We start from the raw sequence: 9,350 nt of genomic DNA, 5'->3' as shown, positions 1-9,350 counted from the left end.
TTGCGGGTTTTCTTTGGAGAAATTGTTTTTTGGATATTTATCCATTGGGTTTTTTGTGGGGTTTGCTAGACCCAGTTTCTAGCCTCCTAATCCTAATTCTCTTCCCCCACTTTAACAACTAAAAGCTTCCCCATCTTAACATACAGTTAAGCAAAGGTCCTCAATATCACTAGCTATGCCTTCTTAAGACAATCTCCTACTCTATAGTGGCCACCTAACTCCATCACTGCCTGCTAGCTAGATCTCAAAACCATTCACTGGGTTTAACAGAGAAGAAATTCTCCACATCCCTGACAGGGAAGCAGGCCACACACTCTCGTTAGCTGTAGAGTATAAATTGGAACAAATTCTCTGGAGGAGAATTTTGAAATACATTTCAATAATATCAAGAAATATTCTGCTTTGGGGGCAACAATTATACTACACAGATAAAGGAGAGGAAAAACCAAGGATAAGGACAACTGCTTCTTTAAACACCGATGTGAAATGGGGCTTGGTGATGCGCTCTTGGAATCTCAGCACATGGGAGGCTGGAGAAAGAGGATGAGAGCTTCAGGCCAGCTTAGCTATACAGTGAAACCCTGACTCAAAGAAATAAGCAGATAGGTAGAGATACATAGATAGATAGATAGATAGATAGATAGATAGATAGATAGATAGATAGATAGGTAGATAGATGATAGACAGACAGACAGATGGACGGTAGACAGACAGATGGGCCTAGAGATGGAGCACCAAGAGGTCAAGCACTTTCAGATCACAGCAAAGGTCTGATTCTTTCTGTACACTGAAGATCTGCACCCGTGAAGACAGTATAAAACCCAGAACCTGGACCAGTGATATCTGGGAAGGACGCAGCCAGCCAAGCATCCCATAATGTTGTTCCTTCCTTTTTCATCAAAGAATTCTCTCCCTCCCCACCAGAATTCACACCACCACCACCCAACCAACCAAAAACACAGAAATGTCTGCAATAATGACATACTTTAAAATAATATTTAGAACTGAAGAAACTCAAAGGATAAAGAAAGTCCTTGCCATATAGATATGAGGACCTCATTTTAAATCCCCAAACCCATGTAAAAGCGAGGCATGGTGGTAAATGCCCTATAACCCTAGAACAAGCGGGGAAAGACAGGAGAAACTTGGGGTTCCCTGGCCAGCCAGACTAGCCAAAATAATGAGCCTCGGTTTCCTTGAGAGACTCTGTCTCAAAATAACAACAACAACAACAACAACAACAATAATAATAATAATAATATGGAGAAGCAATTATGGAAGATACCCTCTGCCTCCTAACTGGTCTGTCTGCATAGATGAGCCCACTTGCATGGCCCACACGCAAACACAAAGAAAAAAAGGAAATTATTAATAAGATGGAGAATTAAGGTATTACTAAAGAAGAAAAGACATATGACATATACACAATATCTAAGTTAATCAAAAGCATGTGTAAAGTATGCTGAGTGTGTAAAGGTAAATATACTCATCCCCTGCCTTCATCCTCAAAGCAGTCAGGGCTCTCCCCTTCTGAGAACCAGGAGGGTGAGGTTGGGAACTTCTCTCCACTTAGTACGGAGTTCTAAGGGTGTGCATCAGATTCTCCATAACTATATCGAACCCTCCAACATCAACAACTTAAGAGGAGAGACTTTCGTAGCTCATGGTTTCATAGTCTTCAGTCCAGGGTCTTTGGTCCTGTTGATTCTGAGCTTGTGGTGAGACCCACTGGTGTAGTGGAGCAGTAGGCTACAACCACGGCAAACAGGGAGCAGAGCTGCAAGAACGGAGTAGGGACCAGGTTAGCATGTCTCCTTATCTTTTTCCAGAAGCCACTTTTCCCAATTAGATCCCTCCTCCTAAAGTGCGTGGGACCTCCCAAATACAACAGACCCAGCCGTCACCAGACGAGCCTCTGGAAGCCTCTCGCTTTCAAGCCACAACCCTCTGGTGATATCTCAGGTTCTTTGTATTATTCTTTTTCTGATACTACAGCCTCATACCTATATTCCAATGGCTGTTTTCTCTTCCACAATGATATCACCTCCACACTTATTACAGTTTAATATTTATCACCATATAGATCACATAGTGGAGGACCTCACTATATCTCAAATCTACACAGAAAATAAGTAGACACTAAATATGAATAGCCTTTAGTCTGAATTTGTTAATTGGAACATTGCCCACCTTTTTGTAGTTTTGAAAATGGAATTGCCAGCAGTTACTTAGCATCACGAGGATGCACGCCAACTTAACTGAATCTTGTTCTTCACCATTTAGATAATCTGCCAATGTTCTGTGCAGTGCTGCAGTGAACATGTTGGTATTCAGGTCTCTTGCCAACTGGACCTTGCACGATTCTATAGACATAGACCAAAAAGGGTCCTGCTTCCCCTTCTGATAGAGGGGAGACATTTCCAGAAACAGTTACAGTATGAGTCATAACGTAAGTGTCCAGAGGTGCTGAGAGATGCATCTCAACCCAGGAAGGGAGCAGGCTTCCTGGAGAAGGAGGCATGTCAGTATCTGCCAGTATCAAGCAGAGCTTGAGAGAGGGAGTTTATCTGCTTGGCAGCCACAGAAAGCTACACGGGAGTGAGCTACTCCCATGGCTCCTGAGAGCTATGAAAACAGGGCTTTGCATAGAGTCAGAGAGTCTGGGTTCCCAGTCTCTGACTGACTGGCTTCGGAACAAGGCAGCTCCCCCACCGGGAGGGCAAGAACTTCAAATCCCTGCCCTCTCCCTCATCCTCCCCCTTTCCCCCCCAGCCAGGAGAAGGGCAGAGGGGGCTATTCCCCCAACTGTCCTGGCCAGGACAGCAAGGCACACACCCGCAGGCTCCCAGCCCTTCAGGATTTCAATGGCTGCTGCCAAACTCTGCTGCTGCTCCTGGAGTCAAAGGAATGTTGAGCAATCTTTGGAATTTTTTCTGCAGAGAAACAAGTACTTTTGAATTCCAAATTCCATTCAGGCCTCCTGAGCCGGCACATTGTCTGCAGGAGTCTGCAAAGTCCCATCTTCCTTAGCGAGAGCGTGGAGAGTACTGGGGGACTTTTCCCTGTTTATATTCTTCTGCCGCTGGCAGGGCTGTAAGACACCATTGCGATGAGGTCATGGGGCCCTGCCCCTCTGCATCTACGGGTGGCTGAGCTGCCAGAACCTTGCTGTCCTGTCCCAATGGCTCAGTGTATTCAAGGATATGCTGGGGGATGGGCAGGGTCAGGAGGGCTGAAGAGCGGTCCTCAAATCACTGCAGCCCCAACCTAGGCTGTACTCTCAGGACATCCCTTCCTCATACCTGACCCTTACTTGTGGCCCTGAGTGGCCTAAGGGCTCCAGGTCACACTGTCCAGTTTCCTGGGTACTAATGTGGGGACTCGACTTGGCATCTGGGAAGTTTTAGAATTAATCAAGGCCTTGCAAGTAGTTCTCAGTTCAAATGCACCTCCTCAGAGAAGCCCTTTCTGATGCCCCTCCACTAAGACAAGTTCTCCTGGTGCGTGCCCTTGTCCTCCTAAGCATTTCTTTGTTACTAACAACTGTCTGTGAATTTGCCTAATGTGTTTTCCTCTTCGAGTCTTATTCCAGACAGTGTTAGCTTCCGTAGTTCCTATCCACTTACAGCCAGGTAAGTAGACGATCAGTCTCCGGAGAGGTGGCTCAGTAGTTATGAGCCTTTGCTGCTCTTCCAAAGGATCCCAAATCATTCTAAGTATCTACATCAGGTGGTTCACAAATGCCTGTAACCCCAGGTCCAGAGGATCTGACACTTTCCTCTAGAGTGCTCATGCACATGCGTGTGCACACACACAGCAAACACACAGATATATACGCATAAGTAAACGCGAATCTTAAAAAATATCATAGTGCTGTCTGGTATATAAAGTGTAGGCTTCCGATCCACTCTGGTCATATTGCAAGTCCCTAGCCAAAGTGAGCTAACTCAAGGAAAGTCAGCTTTGCACTCACTGGTCCTGTTCACAGCCCCTGTTATGCTGGTTCTGGATGAGTCCTGATCCCAACTGTACAGCCTTTCATTTGTCCTAGGTTTGAGCAACCCCTGAACGTTTCAAAGCCCACTACACCCATTCTTCTGTCCATACCTCAAGGCTAAAAGAAGTGTTTCCACAGAAGAAACTCCTGTCCCAAAGGCATGGGCTCTGGGTGCATGGTTTTGAGTACCAGGGCAGAAGGAGAAGGTGGGAGATGGATACCAGGTGGAAGGTGAAGTCTTGGGGAAAGGGGGACCGTAGGGCAGCATAGAGAGCCTGGCCAGGCCTCTGATACAAGGACACAACCTCTTTAGAAGGCACTGGAAACAAGGCAGAGTGTGTATGCCCTGAGGACTGGATCAGAAACCTGCACGTCATAAACCAGATGTCTTTATTCTTGTATTGTCTAGGCTACTTTTCCTTTTTTTTTTTTTTTCCCCTTCAGGGAAGTGGTGGAGGGGGAGGGGAGTTGGAATAGTGCAATTGGCCTCAACTGTGCAAAGGGGACCTAGGAAATGGGTTTGTAACTAAGTGTGTATCTGGCCTCCAGGTGGGAAGACCTTAAAGAGGAAGACACTGAGGGACAGAAGAGCCATTGTTCATTGCCTCCGAACCCTGCCAAGTACCTGTTGAGATCACAACTTTCTGTAGAAAACCTGGGGCTTTTGCCATTGGGAGAAGTAGGTTGCCTAAGCCACTTCCCAGACTACTTGTGAGACTGCTACATTCACACCGGGATCTAGGAGATGCATCAGACAATACAGAGATTAAATCAGGAAGTCACACACGTGCTAAGTGCTGTGAGAAAATCAGGGAACGAGGGTTTCTCCGTTGAGGCAGACAGTAGTAGTGACTGCAGGGAAAAAGAAACTGAATCAAATTGGCACTGGGGAACATGTACCCCAAACCAAGGAGACCTGTCTGAAGTGTTGAGAAGAGAAAATGGCAGCAAAGTGTTTGGTTGAAAGTGTCACCCAGCCCCTGGCATCCATATACCCAAAGAGTCTGAATGTTCGGGTGGAAGTTCCATCTCAAGTCCCCTCCCCTGGAAGTTGCCTCAGTCCAGGCCCCACCCCGAAAAAGCCCGCCAAATGATGACCCCTCCCCAGAGATGCTCCAGACCAGTCCTATAGGGTATTTAAATTATACCCCAGAGAACAAACATATGGTTTTTTTTTTTTTGCCTTCTACCCCCATCTCCTCTTTGGTATCCATTAAACCTGCGCTTTTTCTAATTTGGTTTGATTTGGTCTGATTTGGATTTTTGTGTCGGCAGAGAGGCTTATGGGGGTGCGGAAACTTTTCATAAAGGTGGGATGACGGGGTTGGGAGACGTCCTGGAGATGAGCAGTGGGCATGCGGGCTGTCTTTCCAAATGCTGAACAGACTTCCCAGAAGAAAGTTGGGAGCCCCAGAGGGTTATATCCCCCTGGCTTCTATATCGAGAAAAGACGGACAGACAATGGGGAATACAGAAAACTTCTATGACAGCTTCGGTGAGGGATCACAGGTTAGGTCTGCCTGGGAGGAGGAACAGCAAGCACTGAGGTGGGAGGGGGTCCTAGATAGAGGGAAATAAGCAGGATTTGTTGTTTTTTTTAAGACATGGTTTCTCTGTGTAACCCTGGCTGTCCTGGAACTAGCTCTGTAGAGCAGGGTAGCTTTGAACTCGGAGATCTGCCTGCCTCTGCCAGTGTTGGAATTAAAGTCATGCACCACCACACTTGGAAGGCAAGATTTGCTGCTGATGGCTTTGATGTGGGGTGTGAGACAAAGAGGACTCCATGGCTTTGGGTTTACTGCCAGAAGGATAGAGATGACTTAGATCATGAGTGTTGTTAGTTACTGACCATCAACCTTAGGGCGATTCCCCGGCCAACACCTCTGCCTGCTCATTTCATTCACTCCTCATAACCCCAAGAGACCGGAGCTGGAGCCCGCGATCCAGGGAGGACACTGATCTGAACTATGGCCGCTAGCATATGAGTGTGGCGCTCAGATGCCCTGGGTGGGTTTGACCCACGAAGCAAAGGTACACGTCTGACTGCAAGGGTCCAGACGCTGGTTCCTTTGTCTCCCGTGACTCTGCCTGACTCCCTCCCCAACACTGCACACCGGGCCCTCCCCAACAATCAATCTCTCTCAAGCTACAAAGTTTTCCCAAGGCCCCACGTCTCCCTCTGTGTGTACTGGGACTTCTCTCAGCTCATTTGAAAAGGAATAGTGGAGTAATAAGGACCAAAATATTTGGAGATTGCCTCAAAGGCCTTGGGCAGATGGATGAGCCATGACTCAAGGATGACAGGTGGGAGATAATGCAGGGAGGCGCAGCAGCTGTCCGGTTTTTACTGGCCTTTGTATGAGCACAGCCAGCTCTGAGACAGGTTTCTCCAAAGGCAGCAAGCTGGAGCTGCTGCTGCCCAGTCCTCACGATTGCTTTCCCTTTGACGTCACCAAGTCCTACTTGCAGGCAAAGCACACAACTTGGAAACTGATCTAATTAGGTAGGGGTACAATGCTTGTTTTGTGTGTGTGTGTGTGTGTGTGTGTGTGTGTGTGTGTGTGTGTGTAAAAGCCATACAGGTAAATGGAAAATGTAGACATCCATTCTGTGACTTCAGAAACTGAGTACTGTCACTCCAACCCAATGTCCTGCACATCCTTTGAAGAGTGGAAAAGAAGACTGTGACCTGTGGAAGCAGATCTCTGCCCAGCCAGAGCCTGTCCCTGGGCTCCATGTTTAGCAGCAGGCTGCTAAGAATTGGTGTAGCAATGAGCCCAGATTAGTGACCTGTGCCTAGCCGAATGTGCGGCAGAGTTGGGGGTATAGTCCTGTTCCCTGCCTAAGTCCAGGGGTTTAAGCATTTATGAGCACTACCCTGTGCTAGGTGCTCTCAACCACTACCTGCTTCGATTTACATAACTGTCAGGACAGGACAAAGCTGAGGTTCAGAGAGGTGGGGCCTGTCTGGACTTCCCAGTGCTAACAGGCCCCAAATTTGCAATGCAGGCAGTGTCTGGGGGGTTGACAGGCACATACTCTCCCTGCCTGACATACTGCTAAGTATCCCCAAAGACTGCAGTGCACCCCCTCTATATTCCCTCTCAAGTCATGTTGTCTTCTCTACCTGTCTGAGTGCTGCGTTTGCACAGACGGCAAGGATGGGGAGCCAGTGCGGAGTTCAGGGACATGGGCACGTATCGAGTCCCGTGGAGGCCAGAGATGGAGCTGTGACAGGGAGGGGCTGTGGTACAGACAGCCTCTGTTGGTCTGGAAGACACAGGAACAGTGTCCCACGAAAACACTGCTGTTTGCAAACCAACACCACAAGCTGGGGAAACAGCACATCTTTGTCTGTCCTGGCCGCTGCTCATGTGGCTTCTTTGCCTCCACCCCATCCCCCTATCCTAGCTAGGGTCCTTTTCTTCTTTGTCATTGTAGCCTTGGAACCGAATAAAAGGGTGGCTGGGAGAGCTGAAGCCCCAGCTTATGGCACTGGTATCCAGTCCATGGCTTCTCAGGTCTGACTCTCCAAGCCAACGGTCATGGGAAGAAGATATGCTTCAGACGGCAGGGACCCTCCTCAGCCTACTGGCCTGGGCCTCTGCTGCTAGGCCAGCAAATGCTCAGAGCTCTCCAGCAACAAAGTCACACCTCCATGTCATGTCTGCCCAGAATCCTGGTTCTCAGAAAACCTCTTTAATAGAGAACCTAAATCCAGAAAGATTAGATGACTTGACCAAAGTCGCACAGCTGGTGACTAGCTAAACTAGTTTCCCGTGTTCTTGGAAAAGACGTTTTTCTAGTCAGTCTCTCAGTTTCTGTCTCTGTTTCTCTGTCTCTGTCTCTGTCTCTGTCTCTCTCTCTCCCTCCGTGTGTGTGTGTGTGTGTGTGTGTGTGTGTGTGTGTGTGTGAAGGACAGAGAGACGGGGGCTGAGGCTGAAGGTAGAACTTGTGCATACTAGGTAAGCACTCTACCACCAAAGCCGCATGCGCAGCCCTTTCTTCCGTATGTGGGTCCCTCCCAGACCCCAGCCCACCCAGGCAAAGCCAGACAGGGCTGGGCTGAGCTTTCTCCACACATGTGGTGCTTATCACGCAAGCATTGCCTTGGAGGGTTTCGCAATAAGCCTTGTGTTTTGGTCACCACAGTGGGCTTGGAGCTAAAAGAGAGCAGGGGACCTCTCATGCTTTTCTCAAATTGCTGCCCAGGTCACCTCGCCCATGCTCAAAGTTGAGGTTCACCAAGTGCCCTGCTCAGTGCAGGAGGAAATGCATGAAGGACTTGAGGATAGCCCAGATGTTTTGTCTCTGAAGATGGAAAGGCAAGGAGATGTTTGTAGGACCCAACTCCAGGAACAGGACTTATAAAACAGGGAGGTGGCCAAATCATTCACATTGGTCTTGGAACAGGCCCCGTTCATAGGGCCAGCTGAAACACACAGAACTGAAGGCTCCGGAGCATGGTCCAGCCTAGAGCTGGCAGTGGAAGGGCCAGGCCAAAGAGGTAATGAGTGCCCCTGATTGGCTGCTGGCTTTGAGAAAGACTGGGGCTTTCCTGGGATACCCTTCTAGAATTAATTTACCCCTCCTCCTCTCCATTCAGCCACTTAATCAGCCCAGTCTCCCCATTGTATCCAGCTTCCCATATGCCCAGTGAGGTTTGAGGAGCCTGGTGTGGAGCAAGGGAGGCAGACCCTGAAAACAAAAGTCAGGGTTTGTCTTCAAAATGCCCGTAAAAAGGAGAGGGAAAAGACGCACATACAGATCAGACTGTAGCTGAGAGGAGGGAGACAGTCATTCACTGGGCTAAGCATCAGATTTTGAGTTTTTATTTCCTGTCTGTCCTGCACCATCCCCCACCCCACATGGAGTCCAGTGGAGACAGGGATCACAGCCAGCAGCAGCGACCAGGGAATAACCGCCTAGTAAATCAGGAGTCTGAAGCTTCTGCAGCATCGCAAGGACAGACCTGGATTTATAGCTCTTACAGGACACACCACTTTCAGGGAATTCACTCTGCTCTGGGGGCACTCACACTGCTGACATCGGCTCCAGGACACCAACAACATTAGGCTGTAAGTGACTTGACAGGCTAATAATTCTCAGTGGCTGCTAGCACTCACGGTTTCAGGCAAGATGGCACACGGGCAGGAAAAGACAGTGTGAGCTGGCTACGTAAGACAGTGTCGTGCTGGAGGTGCAGAAAGGACTGGGGCTGCTGCCCACTGACATTTTCCAAAGCAGATTCCTTGGTTCTCACTTCTGAACCTTCACATTTTCCTAACAGCTGGAACTTCCCCACCTCCTCTCACCAGAAGCCCCACCCTTATTTTGAAACCCGGTTCTAAAG

The 9,350-nt window shown here is 48.6% G+C and overlaps 1 long non-coding RNA gene across 1 annotated transcript in view; it reads right to left on the bottom strand.

Annotated features, from left to right (window-relative positions):
• Positions 1-1,436: 1,436 nt before the first annotated feature.
• Positions 1,437-9,350, bottom strand: part of LOC126491878 (uncharacterized) — a 99,462-nt gene continuing 91,548 nt past the window's right edge. Inside the window, exon 3 of the long non-coding RNA XR_007589478.1 lies at positions 1,437-1,777. This is a non-coding gene — a long non-coding RNA (uncharacterized lncRNA). The remainder of the gene's footprint in view (positions 1,778-9,350) is intronic.

Source organism: Alexandromys fortis, unplaced genomic scaffold (assembly GCF_014885135.2).
Source record: "Alexandromys fortis isolate MF-2015 unplaced genomic scaffold, M_Fortis_MF-2015_v1.1 scaffold_292, whole genome shotgun sequence".
Taxonomy (NCBI): Eukaryota; Metazoa; Chordata; class Mammalia; order Rodentia; family Cricetidae; genus Alexandromys; species Alexandromys fortis.
The sequence above is the reverse complement of the archived record's forward strand: the minus strand, read 5'-3'. Positions and strand labels throughout refer to the sequence as shown.